Raw genomic sequence first — 20,392 nt, 5'->3', positions numbered from 1 at the left:
GGGTCACAACGGGACCATTACGGTTCATGGCAGCCGAAAAGTAGCTTTGGAGTGCGAGGAAGGTGACGCTACTTACGCTGAATCTGTTTGTGCGACAGAGGAGTTTATGTTTTATAAGGATAATGTTGACCCGGCAGATATGACGTCTCTGAAAAAGCCAACCATGGAGCATGAGCCGGTAATGAAATTTAAGTCGGCCGATGAGACTAAGCTTGTTGACTTTGTTCCAGGTGACTCGTCTAAGCAGTTCAGCATCAGCGCCAATCTGGATCCTAAATAGGAAGGCGCGCTCATCGAGTTCATCCGTGAGAACCGGAAATCTTTGCATGGAAACCTTCTGACATGCCGGGTGTACCGAGAGAGCTCGCTGAGCACACTCTTAATATTGATCCAAAATTTAAGCCTGTCAGGCAATTCCTCCGTCGGTTTAATGAGAGGCGGAAGGCCATTGGTGAGGAAGTAGCTCGGCTCTTGGCGGCCGGGTTCATTGTGGAAGTCTTTCATCTAGAATAGTTAGCTAAACCGGTGCTCGTACTCAAAAAGAACGGCACCTGGCGTATGTGTGTGGATTATACGGATTTAAACCAGGCTTGTCCGGCTGATCCTTTTGCCCTCCCTCGTATTGATCAAATTATTGATGCTACGGCGGGTTGTGAGCGTTTGAGTTTTTTTGGATGTGTACTCTGGTTACCATCAGATCAAAATGGCTATTAAGGACCAAGAGAAGACGGCGTTCATTACTCCCTTTGGAGCTTTCTGTTATGTGTCTATGCCTTTTGGGCTCAAGAGTGCACAGGCGACTTACCAGCGTTGCGTGCAGAATTGTCTTCATAATCAGATTGGGCGCAACGTTCATGCTTATGTGGATGATATTGTGGTCAAATCCAGAGAGAAGGAGACCTTGATAGATGATCTGAGAGAGACCTTTGATAATCTCCGGGTCTACAAGATGATGCTTAACCCAGCCAAGTGTGTTTTTGGTGTTCCTGCAGGCAAGCTCTTGGGTTTTCTAGTTTCTCACAGAGGCATTGAAGCTAACCCGGAGAAGATCAAGGCAATCACCTCTCTGGCTAAGCCGGCGTGCATAAATGACATCCAGCGTCTGGCGGGTCGCATCGCTGCTTTGAGTCGATTTATAAGCCGGTTGGGCGAAAAGGCCATACCACTATATTAGATGATGAAGAAAATAGATAACTTTGTCTGGAGTGATGCTGCTAATGCTGCTTTTGAGGATTTGAAAAGATAGTTAGCTGAGCCGCCAGTCCTTGCTGCTCCTGTCGATAAGGAGCCCTTATTGTTGTATGTAGCCGCTAACACACGAGCCGTCAGTGTGGCCGTCGTGGTGGAGCGCAAGGAGGCGGGTAAGGAACATACGGTTCAGCGGCCGGTTTACTACGTCAGCGAAGTACTCATTGAGTCCAAGCAACGGTATCCACATTGGCAGAAGCTTGTTTATGGGGTGTTCATGGCAAGCCGGAAGCTTAAGCATTATTTCCAGGGCCACCCCATCATTGTGGTTAGTTCTGCTCCTTTAGGAGATGTCATCCAAAACAGAGAAGCCACCGGAAGAGTTGCTAAGTGGGCCATTGAACTTGGGCCTCATGATTTAAAGTATGTGCCACGCACTGCTATCAAATCTCAAGCATTGGTAGACTTCATCAACGACTGGACAGAACTTGAGATGCCTAAGGAGAGGCCAGATAACACATACTGGACTATTCACTTCGACGGGTCCAGGCAGTTGGAGGGCTCGGGGGCTGGAGTCGTTTTAGCTTCCCCTCGAGGTGACAAATTTCGTTATGTGCTATAGTTGATGTTTCCCTGTACTAACAATGCAGCTGAGTATGAGACCTTGCTCCAGGATCTTCGGATGGCGAAGGAGATTAGCTTAAGCCGGGTGAGATGCTTTGGCGACTCAGATTTGGTGGCTCAACAGGTATCAGGCAAGTGGGATTCCAAGGACCCCCTCATGGCGGCTTATCGCCGTGAAGTTGATGCCATCGCCGGGCATTTTCAGGGTTATCAAGTGGAGCACATTGACTGCAGAAAGAACGAAGCGGTTGATGCCTTAAGCTGGCTGGGCTCTCAGCGTAAGCCGGTGCCGCCTAATACTTTCTTGGATATTCTGCATAACCCTTCTGTCAAGTTGCCTACAGAGGAAGACTTGGCTGTTCCTAACCCAGAAGCACAGTTGGTGGCGGCTCTTCATGTTATCCCAGATTGGACAGTGCCATACTTGGCTTACATGACCCGGGGAGACTTGCCTGAGGATGATACTTTGGCCAGATAGATAACCCGGCGGTCTAAGTCAATGATAATTATCAATGGCGAGCTGCATCATCGCAGTGTTACTAGGGCTTTTCAGCGTTGTGTTTCCCCTGAGGAGGGTGAAGAAATTTTACGAGAGGTTCACGAGGAGGATTGTGGCCATCATGCTGGCTCGAAATCCCTTGTGGCGAAGGCTTTTCGTCATGGTTTTTATTGGCTGACGGCTCACGCTGACGCAGAGGACTTAGTCAGTAAATGTGACGGTTGTCAGAAGTTCTCAAGACGTTCTCACGTGTCGGCTCAAGAGTTGAGGATGATTCCAATCACTTGGCCGTTTGCAGTCTGGGGGCTTGATATGGTTGGGCCTTTCAAAAGGTCCAAGGATAAGAAGACCCACCTCTTGGTGGCGGTGGACAAGTTCACAAAGTGGGTTGACGCAGAGCCAGTTAGTAAGTGTGACACAGCCACGACGGTTCAGTTCATGAAAAAGGTGATATTTCGCTTTGGTTTTCCAAACAGCATTATAACTGACAATGGTACCAATCTGTCTAAAGGCGCCATGGAAGAATTTTGCCAACGAGAGCATATTCGGCTTGATGTTTCATCAGTAGCTCACCCCCAATCCAATGGTCAAGCTGAGAGAGCCAATCAGGAAATCTTGAAGGGCATCAAGCCCCGGCTTTTGGTCCCTTAGCAACGGACGCCGGGTTGTGGGGTGGAGGAGTTACCCTCTGTGTTATGGAGCATCAATACTACTCCTAACAGGTCTACGGGTTACACGCCTTTCTTCATGGTCTACGGAGCTGAGGCGGTTCTCCCTAGCGACATCCGTCATGACTCGCCTCGAGTGGCGGCTTATGTCGAGGCGGACAATGAGCAAGCACGTCAAGATGCTCTTGACTTGTTGGACGAACAACGTGACGTAGCAGCAGCTCGCTCGGCGATTTACCAACAAGACCTGCGCCGCTATCACAGCCGCCGGGTTAAGTCCAGTACCTTTCAGGAAGGTGATTTGGTGCTCCGGCTCATCCACGATCAAACAGATGCACACAAGCTATCCCCACCTTGGGAAGGGGCCTGTGTGGTCAGCAAGAACTTGCACAACGGGTCATACTACCTCATCGATGTTCGAGAGCACAAAGATTCACGTAAGTTGGAGGAGGAGACCCGCCGGCCGTGGAATATTGCTCATCTTCGGCCGTATTACACTTGAGCCAACGGCTCTCATAATGTACATATTTCTATAGCCATGTATATATTATGATGAATAATAAAGCAGGACCTCTGTCCTTTTTCCCCTCCAAAGGTAAATGTGTCATTGCTATTTTCATTATGATATCACATGATCACTTGGAAGCTGATCCGGCTTATGATCGTATTCGAATCTAGCCGTTAAATATATGATCACTTGGGGGCTTCCTGTTCAAACATAGGTCCTATTCGAACCAAAGAGAACATAGCTGTCGATACCCACTTGATTGGCATATTGCCGAGCTCACTGGGGAGTTTCTTGATCATATTTGAATCATAGCTCAACCCCCTTTGGGAACCGACGTGGATCGTATTCGAATCAGCGTCGTTAAACAACTCTCAAGATCATTTGGGGGCTTCCTGTTCCAACATAGGTCGTATTCGAACCAAAGAGAACAAAGTTGTCGATACCCTCTTGATCGGCAACGCCAAAGCCACTGGGGGCTATATGATCGTATTCGAATCTTAGCTTAACCCCTTTGGGACGGTTCTCTGGTCGTATTCGAATCAGAAGCCTCCAAATTTTTGAAGTCTCTTTGTTGCAAACAAGTTCTTTTGATTATATCTAAAGTGTTCAAGGGTGGTTTCTACTCCACCGGCTTAACTTTGGTCAATAAAGTTGATCGCACATGATAAGCATCATATTACATAGTGGGGTTTTTACTCATTATTCGGATTACATAAACCGGAGGTGTACTTGAAGGATCACAGGTATGCTGTTATGGTTGTCTCAAGGATATAATGGAGGACCGGTTTGTTATGATTCTGGGTTATATGTAAAGTGTATGACTCTCCATGCGGTAAGCCACCAAGGGACTCGTGATTTGTTTTTTCTATGCAGGACAATTAAACACAGCTCTTTAAACATAAGGAAAACAGAGGATCAAGCATAACCCGGAAGAATATAAAAGGGCAGCTTAAACAATGTTGAGCGCTACACACGTGCGCGATGGCACGACAAAATTAAGTGTTTGTCCTACTCTATTACATTACTCCCCGAGTCCAAAAGGTGAGGCATCGTCTTTTAAGACATAACCATGAGCCTCCTGCGAGATCAAGAGCGTTGTTGGCCTGAGGTTTCCGGGTCATCCCTCTCCGCTCCTCCGGCTGTTTCCATGACCTGGAAGGTTGATGATTTCCAGTCAATGCCACTCAAGGCTTCAAATTGAGCCTCATCATCAATTAACCCGGCCGGGTCAACTTCAGGGGCGAAGGTATGCTTACGAGTTGGAGGAATCAGGCTGACTGCTTCATAGCGTGGTGTTGGGATTCTCTGATTCTCCGCGTCATAGCCCGGTTGATATTTGGTAAGATCTGTGTCATTGCCAATCAAAGTGGCCACAGGGCGTACGCTCTTCACACAAGCGGCGAAGTCCTTCTGGTCAAAGGGGGTGCCATCTTCCTTCAAGCTGGGATACCCAAGGGCGATGTCGGCCGGGTCTAGCTCCGGTAGAAACGCCTTAGCCCGGCTCAGAGCGGCTATAGCTCCGGCTCTTGCAGAAGCCCGTCTCAACTCTTGCAAGCGTTGAGGAAGTACGGCAAGCCGCCTGAGTACATCCGCCAGGTGAGTGGGAACTTTATTTGACAGAGCCACAACGGCTAAGGCACGTTGTGACCCGGTGTAAAGTTGCTCTACCAAGGTATAAACCGCCTTCAATTTTGTCAGCACATTTTGATTAAGATTGGAGCTCCTGGGGCCTGCATTGCAAAGACAGGTAAGCTGATGACAATTCAGATGCTCTTTGGAAAAGATGTAAACTAGCTAAACACTTATAGAGTAACTAACCAAAGATTGCGGAGACCATCTGAGACACATGGTATTTTAAGCTGGATAGCTCGGCGGCTGTTTCAGCAAGAGTGGCCTCCGCTTGTTCGGCCCGGCTGAGCGAAGCCGTCTTTTCATCCGCCCAGGCTTTTCTCTCTGCTTCAAACTTCTTCTTCAGTTTCTCTTGAGCAGATACACTGAATTCAAACTTGGAGTTGGCTTTTTGGGTTTCATTTTCTTGAGTCTTCAGGCGGTTCTTTAAATCAGAGATCTTCGACACAAATTGCTTGACGGCGGCCTGTATAAATTCCGGGTCACAGTTAGGGTGATTATAATGCAACATTAAGTCCCAAGCACTTTGCAAGCAAAGAGACTTGGCATTTGGGGGCTAATGTATGCTGAAGAGTTCTATTTACAGTGGCGGTTCATGCAAATAAGTCCCAAGCACTTTGCAAGCAAAGGTACTTGGCACTTGGGGGCTAATGCATATTGCTGTTCAACTACTTGATTAAAACAAGGTAAGGACCGGTTCAGATATGCTGATTAAACCGGACCTTGAGTGCTACCAGGTAAGCCGGTTTTCTTGCAGTGCTTACTAAGCCGGTATTAAGTCTACAACATATTTTATCATAAGTAATAGACTTGGGGGCTGGCATGGTAAGTATAACTATGGAGTAAGAAAGAGAGTTATACCTCAGATTTTTGCTGTATTTGTTTCACCATGTCAATCTCCAGATCCCGGCTGTTGTGCACTTGATTCACATAGCCAGAGACAATATCTTCAATGCTTAGATGAGCATAATCAGTGATGTCCAACTTGGCCCGGCGGCCCTCCAAAAGTTCTTCCTTGGCAGAGCACTTGGCCAGCACGGTAGGTCGTCCCGGTTCGACAAACTCAATCCGGGTGATCTCAACGTCCGGATCATCTGGATGAGCCGGGCTGGGGACCTCCGGGTTCTCAGAACCTTCCATGGCTTGTTCAACAGTGGGAGCAGCGGTGGCATCAGGAGATGGTACAGCCGGCGACTCATCAGCAGAGGCATTAGGAGCAGCCGTTCTGAGTTCCGGCTCAGCCAGGACCGGCTCTTCGGCCGGCTTATTTTTCTTCGCCCTCTTGCTGGGCTTCACTTGTACACTGCAAGTCAAAGGGTTAGTGCAAAAACATGAGTAAGATAAGTACAAAATCAACTAATCATCATTAACCGGGAGCGGTTTTGAAAGCCGGCAAGCTGGACTGCATTGAGTCGCCGGAGGAAGGCGAAGTTCCCTGGTAGTTTGAGTCAGAAGAATTGAGTGGTTGACGAGGGACGCCCGCCAAAGGATATAAAGAATATAAGTCGGAGATAACCTCAGTCCGGCGCTTCCTTGATGCTTCGGGTAAGCCGGAGAAGAGGTCTGCATCTTTGCTGGTCCGGGGCTGCCTCCAACTCTCATAAATCTGTCGCTTCAAAAGAAATTGAGGATCCTGATAAGCTAAAGGATGTGAAAATCTTACTTTCCGGGTTACTCTTCGGACTTCCTGTCTCGGCAAAGGCTCGGAGTCGGAGGAAATTATAGTTACCTCTTCATTCACTTCATGACTCGTTCCGGTGTCCTCCTGCTGATAATCCGTGTCAATAAGATGGTTAAAAAAGGAGCCTAAAGAGTCAAGAGCTACCTCTGACTCAGAGGTGTCTTCCAGACGAAGCAGGTCCGAGGCGCTAGGTTTATTCCCCTTCTTACGGGGAGCGGTTTTCGTAACGGCTTTCTTAACTTTTCGGGCTTTCTTGGCAGCTTCGTGGTCATACTTGACCTTCCAGAATTTATCATTAGCCTGTAAAATACAACAAAGGTTAGTAAGTTAAGACAAAATTGTTAAAATGGAAGGTGAAGTATTCAGGTCAATGGTTTACCGCTGGAGCCGGGTTAGCCTTGCAGAAAGGGCTTAAGCCCACTCTCCCGCAATCTGCCAGGCTCTCATTCAGAAGAGACTTAGTTGTATCATCAATGACGTCCTCAGGTAAGTCGTCTGGACTGTGCCGAAGATGATCATCCTTCTGGCCCGTGTAATCACACATCAAGCCAGGGCGGCGGCTTAAAGGAATCACCAGCCAGGCAATCCAGACCCGGACCAGATCAATGCCATTTAGGCCGTTCCCCAGAAGAGCTTTGGTTTTGTTGATGGTGGGAGTAAGTGGTTGACGTTCAGCTTGAGATAATTTGTCTGGCAAGGGGTGATTTGACTCCAGACGCAGGGCGCGAAAGCCGGGCAGAGGGTTCTCGTCAGCCGGAGAAGTGTCTTGGCAGTAGAACCATGTCTGGTTCCAATCTTTCGGGTGGCTTGGCGGCTCAGCATAAGGGAAGAGACAATCTCTCCGTCGTTGGATTGCGAGTCCACCGAGCTCCAAGCTGGGCCCGTTGGCACATTCATTCTGGCGGTTCAAATAAAATAACTCCCTAAAGAGTAGCAAGCTGGGTTCTTCTCCGAGGTACACCTCACAGAACACTTGGAAGTTGCATATGTTTGACACGGAATTGGGTCCGATGTCTTGAGGTCGCAGATCAAAAAAGTGCAGGACATCTCTGAAGAATTTTGAGCCGGGAGGAGCAAAGCCCCGGTTCATGTGATCAGTAAATATGACAACTTCCCCATCCTTGGGTTGAGGCCTCTCTTCTGACGGGTCAGGAGCACGATAGGACATGACCTCTTTCTTTGGCAGGTAACCCGTTTTCACGAAATCAGCTAAGATGCTATCAGTGACGTTGGATCTAACCCAGTTGCATGTGACGGGTGCTTTGGGAGCCTTAGGCGGCATTGTGAAAGATGGAAGCCTATGACCAAATAAAATTTCCGGTTCAAATTTAAGCCGAAGGAAAGTTTCAGTTCAGTATTCAAGATGGCGGCTTATGAAAGGGCCTAATGATATATGGCTAATTGTGTCAGGTTATCTAAGCTGCCGTGGATATCATGAGCAATTAAGTTATTTAACTCTATTATGAATGATCCGGAAATTTCACAAAGCATGGCCTCTTTTAAGCCGGCGATATGAGCCGCCATGGCTAACAGATGCAGTTTTTGCCTAAGTGTTGCACAAACAAGTTTCATAGATTGCAGGGATTATTTTGGATCAAATGGTCGTCCAGAAAAGAAAACTTTCTAGACCTAAAAACTGGTACAGAGAAATTCATGAGCTCTAAATGAGGTCTTTTTGCAAGCAAAAGGGATCTGCTAGTATTGAAAATGGGTGTGAAACGACTACCGCCGAAGTTATGCACTACTCTTGGATCAAAGGAGGCCGTTGTTGAAGAACTGCGAAGGAATCGCGAGGAACCACGAAGAACACAGAAGAACTTGCGAACCCTAATGCGGATCTAATATACGGGACGGCAAGGACTTACTGGTGCTGATGAGCAGTGGAGGTGCGCCGCGGTTCTCTGGTCAAGACAGGTCGATGTAGCGGCCTTATGGTGCAGACGGGATGTGCGGCGGCGGCGGCGGAGCTCGGGCTCTGAAGCGTCGAGAGGAGGAAGACGATGGAAAGGGAAGAATGACGAAGACCTAAGGGCCGGGACTACTTATAAGGGACGGCTGATGAATGGGCGCGAGAAACGAGGAGGCTGAAGACATGGTTATCCAGCTGCGGAGACGCCTCAATTTTCGGTACAGTTATTAAGATAAGGGTCCGTTGAGATACGTTGAGCAAAACGTGCATTAATGGTGGATGACGTCACGGCGGGTTACCAAGAATCCAGAAGGTGACGTCACGGCGGGTTAAAGCCTTTGCGCAAACAGAAGCCAGAAGATTTTTTATTAAGGTATTGAAGATTGACATGAACCGGCTCAAATCAATCTGGGGCCTAATGTTGGGGATATAACTACTGGAGTCACCCGCCCAGGAGGGGCCAGGTTATGCTATGACGATCGTCACATGAAGCCCAATCTCAAGTTTGAGGATGGCGGTTCAGTAATGGGCCTAAGGCCTAGAGGCGGCTTAAGGCCCGTAGTGATAAACCGCCGTTAAGGTATGACTTGTAGTGTAAGGCAAGAATAGTTAAGAGTCCGAGCCGGACACTATTTATAAGCCGGCCGGGACTCTGAGACCCGCTTGTTAACCTCTCTATATAAAGGGACGACCCAGCGGCGGGTCAGGACAAGTAAGACCAGATCGATAGCCACGCATAGCGGTTTAGCTCCCTGGTCATCAAAACCCTATGTAATTCCACCTCAACTGGAGTAGGCTTTTACCTTCACTGTAAGGGGCCGAACCAGTATAATCCTCGTGTCCTTTGTCCCGTTTAACCCCTTTAAGCTTCCTAGTTGCAATGGCTCCACGACTAAGTCCTTGCACGAGGACAACTGCCGTGAAGGTTCCACGACACGCCGGGACCGAGTTTGTGGACCCCTAAGTTCAAGTCCCGCATATCTTTCCCCCACTGACTTGATTCCTCGGATGCGTTGCTCTTGCACTTGATCTTGAACTCCCGGTAGTCATCTTCGCTGATCAAAGGATTTTTCTCCTTGATCTTCTCATAACTATCACCTTTTTCAATCATGCTCTTCACCGCGCCTCTCCAAGTAGCCAGGGCCTTGCTCATCTTCGTGAGGGCGGCACTGTTCACTTTATTCCCTGAGAGGCGTGTGTTTGCGAAGTCACCGGGGAACTTGTATCGTTCGTGCAGCTTCGTGAAGAGGAGGTTGCGCAAATTCCCTCGGTCACGATGCCTTAGGTTCTCGGTGTTGATCGAGACGGTGCTCCGGAGAATGCACCCGAGCTGTCCCGCGTACCCCTTGACTTTTTCTTTGGGCGCCGTTGGATGCCCCTGGATGGACACTTCAGTAAATTCCTCCTTGACGGTGCCGAGCACGTTCGGGCGCCGGTCCTTCCGTTGCCTCTTTGGTTGGCTGCCATCTGTGCGTGCGCCGCCATCATCAGTGGTGGCATCCTCGGCGGCACCATCAGTGGTGTCATCCCCGACGCCACTAGGGGTTCTGTAGTCGGGAGCGGTGTCTTCCGCGGCGTCCTCATAGCGGTGAGGTACTTCCTCCCAGAATGCCTTGCCCGAACCGCCGGCCTCATCGTTGTGGGCCATGTTTCGCTCTAAATAGGAAAAAAAATTGGTCAAAAAGTTGGTTATTGTCAAGGAACAAGATTATGGTCTCATCATTTAGGGTTTGTCGACACCGAGGCATCCTAAAAGCTAAGCTTTTATCATTTACGGTTTGTCGACGCCGAGGCACCCTAAAAGCCTAAGCTTTCATCATTTAGGTTTTTATCGACACCGAGGCACCCTAAAAGCCAAGGTTTTATCATTTAGGGTTTGTCGACGCTGAGGCCCATGCATAACACAAGAGGCAGTTAATCCTACTTAATTAAGTACTAAGATACCCCGGCCCATGCATTAGTCGCAAGTACCCCATATGTCCTATTTTTAGCAAAGTCATGCTAAAATTCACGGAAAATTTGAGCATGACCTTTGCTGAAAATAGGACATATGGAGTACCCGAATTTGCCGGAACGGAAGTTAATCGACACTCCGGCAAACTCAAGGGCCTCTCGGGGTACCTGCAAAATCATCACGACACGATGGTCGGAGACAAAACCTAGCAAACTAGCACCACAATGTGCCTCTACTTTCATATGGATGAAAAGGCCACAGACCATATGGTCCTCTGCTTTCATATGGACAAAAATCAGCTCAACTTATGTGAGCTTCCATTCCAGATCTAATAGGTCACCCAACAAAAAATCATCAATAGTTTAGCAAGTCTGTACCCTCAAGAATGAACATATAGCAATATTTGTTGTCCCCCCATAACATACGGAAATCAAAATCAGCTCAACTTAGATGACAATGTATATACTTTATCACATTATATAGGTGTTGCAACAACGTATATACTTTATCACATTATAAGTCCTCACACCATCAACTATGACAAAATCTGAGAGAATAAGTCTGGTTACATTCACCCAAGTCCAAACATAAAATTCTGTCCAACATAGGACAGCACACTTTGATAATTTCATAGGATTTAATATACCGAACGAAACCTGACAAGTGATATGTGTTTTAAGTATCTACAGAACAGCCTCTAAAATTTTCATGTTGTAACTTTATTTTAATACCACCTCTAACAGGGCCTAATCTCCCATATCAAAATACTGTACCCAGGAACATATATTTCGGGACAGCAAACTAAACTGATAGCTGCTCTCAAACCGTACATCCAAATGACACAAATAAATACTCTAAAGAAAGCTTGAAACTTTATCTAAAACTTATGTAAAGGGGCCAACTCAAAATTCTGAGCCTAGCTAACTCATTTTTCAGATATAAGCTTGCTGTCCAGATTTGACAGTGCAGTTTTTAACCGAACCAAGTTCAGTTTACAGCCAGAGTCACCCCACGATCCAGATTTTCTCTAAAAGGCAACCAACATCTTGCAATATTGCTCATGAATGGGTTATCATCCCTAACTAATTTGGTTAAACAAAGGATCTAGCATAAAATAGGGCTGCTATGCACCTTACATGGATGTTACAAAAACACCGGAAATCCAAGTTCAGTACATGAAACACTCACTAGGTACTAGTTTGAGCTCACGTAACAAGCCAAGGGTTGAGTTTAGCTCCTATTGACTTAGCTTCCCACTTCTCTCATGTATAAGTAAAAGGCTACTGAATTAAAAATACAACTAGCTGCAGATTATTAACCCAATACGAATCACAGATAAATAAATTCTGGAGTTATGCTCACAACAGAAATATATGCGCAGGTGTGCAATGACAAAATTCTGGAGTTATGCTATGCAATCTAGAATGTAGTCTAAGGGGAACTAACTAGCAGCAGCTCATCTAGAACACATGTGAGTACTTCAATGGAAATAGCAACATCAGGAAGAAAAGAAGGAACACTGTCCCACAGTAGCAACAGCAGGTGGGCGGGGCTCGAGCATAGTGGAGGCGTGGTCGCGGTGCGGTGAGCGCGCCAGGGCGGGACCAGGGCGCGGCCAGGGGCCGAGGGGAGCACGGTCACGGGGGGCGGCAACCAGGAGCTGGGGCGCGGTGGTGCGACAGTCTACGGTGACGAAATCGAAGGGGGGAAAAGGGGAACCGGTGCAGCTCACCGAGAGGAAGACGATGGCGAGCTCGTGCGGGACCGGGGTCGACGAGGTGACGCGGATCGACGGTGAGGCCGCGGTGGCCGGAGGTGGAAGAAGACCTCGATCCGCATGATGCAGAGTCGTCGAGCTCGAACGGGTGGCCGTAGATGACGTAGAAGAACACTGCAGAGCTCCTGGACTCCTTGGTGGGGTGCGGGGACGACGGTGGTCGCGGGGACGATGCGGTGGCGGCGACGACCTAGTCGGGTGAAGCAGCGCGATGGGAGGGGAAGTGGGGAGGTGCTAGGGTTTGCATAGGGGTCTGGCTCGGCCTTATCCAACAGGGGAGCCGGAGCGGGTGTGGAGCGGGCGCGGGGGTCGTCGGAGCGGGTGTGGCGAGGGAGGGAAGGGGGGTCTGGCTAGGGAGAGGGAAGGGGGTTCGGGCGAAGGGGTATCCAGCTAGAGGGGGGAATGTTAGTAATGGCGCACCATCTAGGGGTGCACCATAAAAACACTGATAGCAATGGCGCACCATCCTTTGGTGTGCCATTAGTATCTTTTTTTCTGATAGCAATGGCGCACCCTCCTCTGGTGCGCCATTAGTAACTTTTTTTCATTATTTTTTGTTGCATCTAATAATTTGTTTTTTTATCAAATTTTTTTATTTTCATGAGGACTAGAACAGAAGATATCATCAAATTTGTTTTTTAATTTTTAATTGAAAATATCATCAAATTTGTTATTTGAAAATATCATCAATATTTTTTTTGGATTTTTAGTTGCATTCATTTGTGAATTGGTAAAGCATTTATGAATATGAAAAAATATCATCAAATTTGAAAAAATATTCATGAATTTAAAAAGTGCCCATGAAATTTAAAAATATTCATGAGTTCAAAAAATATTAACAAATTCAATATTCATGAGGACTAGAACAGAAGAAATATCATTTCAAAATGTTGAAATACAATCGAGAAATGAAGACTACGATTTAAATACAATCGATCTTAGCTAGCTATATTTTCATAATATTCTTGCCCTTCTTTTTCGCAAATGGAGTTCTTCTCTTGAACGGACGTCCTTTAGGTAGGGTGGTCCTGCTTCTTCTTGTGGTGTATGGCACTTCATCGTCGTCGTCATGTTCCATCTTCGGGTCGCCGTACTTGTCAAAGTCTTGCTCATTGGCGACTCCATCCATTCCGATGATCTTCCTTTTGCCTCTCCTCATGACAACACGACTGGGCTTTGACGGGTCGGTAATGAAGAAGCATTGGTCCACTTGGGAAGCCAGTACCCATGGCTCATTTTTTGCGGTGACGTTTGCGCCCACGGTCTTGGATTTAGCTTCGGGTATAACCATGGTGATGAAATACCGGTCTTCTTTTATGACGCTCTTGGCCCATCTGACATGCAACATCAGGACCTTCTCTCCAGCGTAGCTCAGCTCCCAGATCTCCTCGATCCTTCCGTAGTATCTGTCCTTGTCGTTACCGGTGTAGGATTCCATCGTTACCCCGGAGTTCTGATAACCATCGCTCTTCATCTCCTTGTCCTCGGTGTAGAATGTGTAGCCGTTGATATCGTACGCCTCATAGGTCATCAGGTTGTGCTCGACGCCCTGTGACAAGGCGAATATGAGTTTTTCTTCCGCGGAAGAATCCTCATGTAAAGGGTACGACAGAAGCTTCTCCTTGAACCAACGCGTGAAACATGAGTTGTGCTCTTTGATTATATCTCCGTCCGTCCTCTGTTGGCCTCAGTCATTGTACGTCTTCTTAATAAAGGTTTTGTGCTCTACCACCCAAGGATCGACCACGTCTATGTGTTGTAGCGCGACTAGGTTTGCTCTTTCAAAGTCGGCAAGTCGACCCTCAAAGTCGACATACATTTCGCGGCGACCCTCGCGGTGACCCCATCCAGCGAGCCTGCCGAGGTGCCTGTTGACGGGAAGACCAATGGGGTTCTCGATGCCTAGATAATTCGTGCAGTAGGAGATGCACTCTTCGGTCAAAAAGCCCCTGGCTATGCTTCCTTCTGGACGTGACATGTTGCGAACGTATCCTTTGATGACACCATTCATCCTTTCGAATGGCATCATGCTGTGCAGGAATGTCGGCCCGAGTTGGATGATATCCTCCACGATATGGACCAGCAGATGCACCATAAGATCGAAAAATGCGGGCGGGAAGCACATCTCAAGCTCGCATAGTATCACCACGATCTCTTCCTGTAGCCTTCTGAGTTGCCTCACGCCAACCGACTTCCGAGAGATGACGTCGAAAAAGTTGCATAGGCCAAATAGAGTTTCACGGACGTGCGCGTCCATGATCCCACGGATTGCAACTGGAAGTATCTGCGTCATCAACACGTGACAGTCGTGAGACTTCATCCCGCTGAACTTCTGCTTCGCTGAGTCTAGGTATCTGCTTATCTTCCCCGCGTAACCGTAAGGAAGTTTTACTCCTACGAGGAAGGTGAAAAACTGCTCGATCTCCTCCTGACTTAGAGTGAAGCACGCGGGAGGGTAGTCATTTCCGGTCTTCTTGGCCTTTTTGCCTTTGCGCCGACTTTCCGTGTCCCGCTTCGCCTCATCATCATCATCATTAGCGTGAAGCTCCTCCCTGATGCCCATTGATTTCAAGTCTGCCCTTGCTTTCGGCCCATCTTTGGTCCTCTCTGGCATGTTGAGCAGGGTACCAAGCAGACTCTCGCACACGTTCTTCGTGATATGCATGACATCAAGGCTGTGAGGCACACGGTGGATCTTCCAGTACGGCAAGTCCCAGAAAACAGACCTCGTTTTCCATACCTTCAGCAGCGGCTCTGGCGCCTTTCGCTTCTTTCCCAGCTCTGGCGCCTTTTGCTTCTTTCCCGGCAGTGGGCAATCTTTCCAATTTTTCAACAGCTCGTCTATTTCCTCGCCGCTCCTCGTACGCGGGCGTCTTCGGGGTTCGGTTTCACCATCGAACAGATCCTTGCGTTTTCTCCATGGGTCATCGTCGCGAAGCCACCTTCGATGTCCCATGAACATGGTTTTCGAAGACCCGGGATCTCTATCTAGCTAGCGATACGTTGTGTCATCCATGCACCTGACGCATCCAGAAAATCCGTGGACCACCTGCCCCGCGAGATATCCGTAATCGAGATAGTCGTGCACCGTCGTGAGCAGTGCGGCTCTCATAGGGAAATATTCTTTCTCTGTGGCGTCCCACATATTGGCTGGCGTTTTCCACAGCGTGTCTAGCTCCTCTGTCAACAGCCCCAGATACAGACTGATGTCGTTCCCTGGTTGTTTCGGCCCTTCAATTAGCATACTCATGTGAATGTACTTCCTCTTCATGCACAACCAGGGGGGAAGGTTGTACATCCACACAAACACAGGCCAGTGCTATGTGTGCTTCTCTGGCTGCCAAACGGATTGACTCCATCGGTGCTCACGCCCAGCACGATGTTCCTTGGATCGTCCCCAAATTCTGGGTGTTCGAAGTTCAACGCTTGCCACTGGCTCGCATCCTTAGGGTGACTCAGCATCTTGTCTTTTTTATTTATCTCCGGATCATTTCCGTCATCTTCTCGCTTCTTCTCCTCCCTATCCGTGTGCCAATGCAGGAGCTTTGCTAGCTTAGGGTCCACGAAATACCACTGCAGACAAGGAGTGATCGGAAAGTATCACACCACTTTTCGAGGAGCTTTCTTCCTCTTCTTGTATCGAGTGACGCCGCACACCGGACATATGGTAGACTCCGCGTGCTCGTCCCGATAAATGATGCAATTGCTCATGCACACATGGTATTTCACGTGCGGTAAATCCAGAGGACACACGATTTTCTTGGCCTTCTCGAAACTGGTCGGGCACTTGTTCCCCTTGGGAAGACGTTCGTGCCAGAATGACATGTTCTCGTCAAAGCATGCGTCGGTCATTTTGTGTTTTACCTTCATCTCCAGAGCCATGAGCGTTACTTTCAGGCGAGTATCCTCGGGCCTGCATCCTTCATACAATGGAGTAACCGCGTCTATCTCCAGTTGATCCAGCTTGGCTTTCTCTCGGGTGGCAGCTCTTGCGTTATCCGTCTGCTTGAGAAGCAGCTCTTGAATATGAGGGTCCTGCACCCAGCCCATCGATGGTCCATCGTTGTCTGCCCCGGCATCTTCATCTTCATGATCATGCCCTTCGTCTTGATCTTCCTCATTATCATGTCCTGCATCTTCTACATGATGACTGTGTACAGCATCACCGTCGTGATCATGTCCTGGAGATTCTTCGTCTTCTCGCCCGCCCTCGCCGCGGTGGTTGTCTTGCTGCCCTTCCTCATTTCTTGCCCGGCCCCCATGGATGACTTCATAGTCATCTTCATCACCTTGCCACCGATAGCCATCCATGAAACCACGCAAGAGCAGGTGGTCCCGCACCTGCCCGGAATCCGGGTCCGCAATAAGGCTCTTCAGCTTGCATGTTCGACACGGACATCTTATCTCCGTCTCGTTCTTTTGAAGCATCTCGGCCTTCGCGGAGCTCAAAAACCTATTCACGATGCCTTCGGTCATCGTGCGGACCATGGTCGCCTGCGGGGTAGAGCAAAACGATACTTTAGAACCAAGAAAAAATTTGGCATGACTTTGCCTAAAAACAGGACCAAAAAGAATGCGTAGTGCCAAATTCTCGCCGAAAAGGAAATGAATCAACATTCCGGCAAAATATTGGCAACTATCGCATTTCAAATACCGGTACGTGCAAACACAAACATATATGCAACACCACAAACATATGCAACACCACAAACATACGTAGATCTAGCTAGGCCATAAAAAGTGCATGTGCACGTTGTTGGAGGGAGAAAAAAGTAGATCTACAACATAAAGAAAGCTTTCCCCTTACTTACCTATCAAAAAAAGGTAATTTAACCACTTAATTTGGGTGAATGTATGGTGCAAATGAGGTGAGGAGGAGGAGGCAGCCGAGACAAGCTTGGAGGAGGAGGTGGAGAGAATGAAGTGGGGAAAGTGAGTGTGGTAGGTGGCTGTCCAAAATATATAGCTGGTCTCAGGTTACTAATGGCGCACCACCCAAACATGCGCCATTAGTAACCCTGGTTACTAATGGCGCACCAGTTAGGGGTGCGCCATTACTAGTTTTGCAATATATATATATATATATATATATATATATATATATAGTTGTCAGTAGTGGCGGACTGTGGTTGTGGTGTGCCATTACTAGTTTGAACTAGTAATGGCGCACTTCACCCTGGTGCGCCATTACTACTTTTGAAAAAAAAAAGAAAAAAAATTGTCAGTAGTGGCGCACAGAGCGTGTGGTGCGCCATTACTAGTTAAAACTAGTAATGGCGCACTGTGCCCTGGTGCGCCATTAATAGTTTTGGAAAAAAAATGCTAGTAATGGCGCACCGTGTGTCTGGTGCGCCATTAGTAATGAGGACACTAATGGCGCACCTGTATCTGGTGCGCCACTGCTATATAGCAGTGGCGCACCACAGACATGGTGCGCCATTAATGTCCATATCAGCTATAGCCCTTTTCCTAGTAGTGAGGTGGCCACCCCTAATGCTGAAGCCTTGGAGAGCATCATCTAGAATATTCATTATGTGGGTGTAGTCCTTCTTCTCGTAGTCCCTGGTGGGGTCAAAATACACGGCGTGGGAGACTCACGGGTAAAGAACGATAAGGACGGCGCGCCCGTTGCTGCGGGGAAAAGACACCTCAAAATATTCTCCATATGAGCGAGAAGGAATGATTGAAATGTACGAAAGGGTTGTCCGGAACTGACTTACTTTGGATGATAAGGCGGGAGGAGAATTTCCTGGTCCTTATTCTGTACCATGAAGTTTTGGAGGTAGTCCCTAGCAGTTTCACGCTCAAAGTTGCCGAGACTCAAGAAACACTCGTGCATGTAGTACGGATCCGCCACACAGATTTGCGAGACTTCTTCTCTCTTCATGACGGAGCTCATATGTAGCGCAAAAAGGCGGACGATTGTAAAATCGAGCCACCTTGTCAGAAACATCTCAAAGATATGGTCAAACCGCAGGAAGTATCACCTCCGCGGGCCGTGTGTCAACGTAGCACTTCCCCTCAGGCACACGAGCCGCGTATGTCAGATATCCTGGATCCTTCAAGGCTAGTAGGCTTTTCTCAGTCGACAGCACATGGTCGTGCAGTCTCCTGAGATCCCCTGATAGTGCCTCTAGCGGTTTCGGCGGTAGCATCGGCTCGCCCGTGAGATGGAACATGGCCACACCTTTCACGGGTACACGCTCTTCGGAATCCACTGTCTGGCTGCTATGTGCTCTAGCTTGTTTGGAAGCAGCTATCTTCCCCGGTCTCTTCCTCTCCTTTTTCTTGTGCACACCTTCCAGACCCTTCCTTAACCCCTGCCCCAGTGTTGCCGGGCTAAGCACTGTACGACCCTCGGCTAGTTGAGCCTGTGTTGAGGCGGCATCCTCAGGCGTGTCCTGTGAGGATTTCATGAAGAGAGACTTCTTGCAATCCCTGCTATGACGTTCCTGCCCGGGCAGATCATCCATATCCTCATTAGCATGCTGATAGCCCGATTCGTCATATGATTGACTCATCATATCTAAGTCACCCTCATACGCGTTTGTATTGAGGAAACCCATTGGGTCCTCCGTCTAATCATCCATTCTCTGTTCTATGGGACCGATTACATCAGCCAGTACTATTGCACCCCCTTCATCACGTCGCCCGCCGCTCTCACCCGGCACTACAGGAGCTGGTAATTGCGTAGGTGGGGTGGTGGTCTCCATACATGCTTGTTCATGTGTGGTTATTGGTGTGCTCTCGGCCGGCTCCAGACGAAGAAGATTCTTCAGCCATAGCAGCACCCAACCCTCGTAGCTTCCAATCCGCAGCGGGGTCTCGTCGTCCTGTCCCCCATGCCGTACTGGAAGAGGCAAATCCTCGTGCCCCGATATCACACTCGACAAGGTAACCCTGGAGTGCCCAGCGGGCATCGGCTGGTTATGGAACGTGAGATCCAAGGGCTTCGTTATCACCCCCTTTCCCACGTCCACCTTCTGGCCTTTGATCAAGTAGAGTACGGTGCACGGGGTTTCGTCGGCCTGCAAACATCCGAAAGGCAACGGAAATGGAATATTCTAGATATATATGTTCGTGCAACATGTAATTACCGTGAGGGCGTCGAGCTCAGCCAAAGACGAAGGCCCGCCTAGCGCACCAGAGACTGAGGACGGGCTGCTATGAGCGGGTGCGGGTGCGAGACAAGGCCCGCTTGCGTGAGCAAGTGATGGTGCGGTGGTGTTGTTGTTCATGGAGTTGCTCGCGACGAAACCGGGCAACGGGAAATCATGTACCGTCTTGTCTAAATTTTCCTTCGTCCAGTTGATGATAGCCGAGACCAAGTTAGTAGTGAAATCATTTCTGGAGGTAGTTACAGCAGCATTGACTGCCTGCTGTAGCAACTCATGTTTCTCCTCGGCTGTTTTTTTTCGCGTCCTCAGCTGCTTTTTTCTCGAACGCAAGCTTCACCTTCTCGTCAATGTCCACCTGACTAAACTTCTTTTTCTGCTTCTTGGCCTCCGGGCCCTCGTTGTAAAACAACTTCCACGTGGCGCCGGACACGACCATATTGCGGCCGCTGGCCCAAAGGGAGTCCCTTAAGTTCGTTCAAGGCCCGGTTGAGAGGGGTGTCCCACTTGGGCCTCATCGGAGAAGTAGGGCTTTCGGCTGCAAGCTGGTGTTGCTTCTCCTGCAGAAGGAGCATGAACCGTTTAGGAATGTGTAGTCGACTAGATCTGGAGCTAAATGTAAGGTGGTAAAAGAATAATTACCAGTACCCTAATCAATCTCCTCGTGATCTGGTCCGTGTAAAAAACCTTATTTTCCTTGTCCCACTTGTAACGGGCCCTGATGAAGTCACGCTCCAAGGGGTTGGTGAACTTCGCGAAGGGGTCTGGGAGACCTGCGGCTTCACGATCTACGTCCTCCTTATCCCATTTGGGCCTTTTACCGAGGTAGCCACGGCTTCC

Source organism: Aegilops tauschii, chromosome 5, assembly GCF_002575655.3.
Source record: "Aegilops tauschii subsp. strangulata cultivar AL8/78 chromosome 5, Aet v6.0, whole genome shotgun sequence".
NCBI lineage: Eukaryota > Viridiplantae > Streptophyta > Magnoliopsida > Poales > Poaceae > Aegilops > Aegilops tauschii.
Note: the sequence above shows the minus strand (reverse complement) of the source record.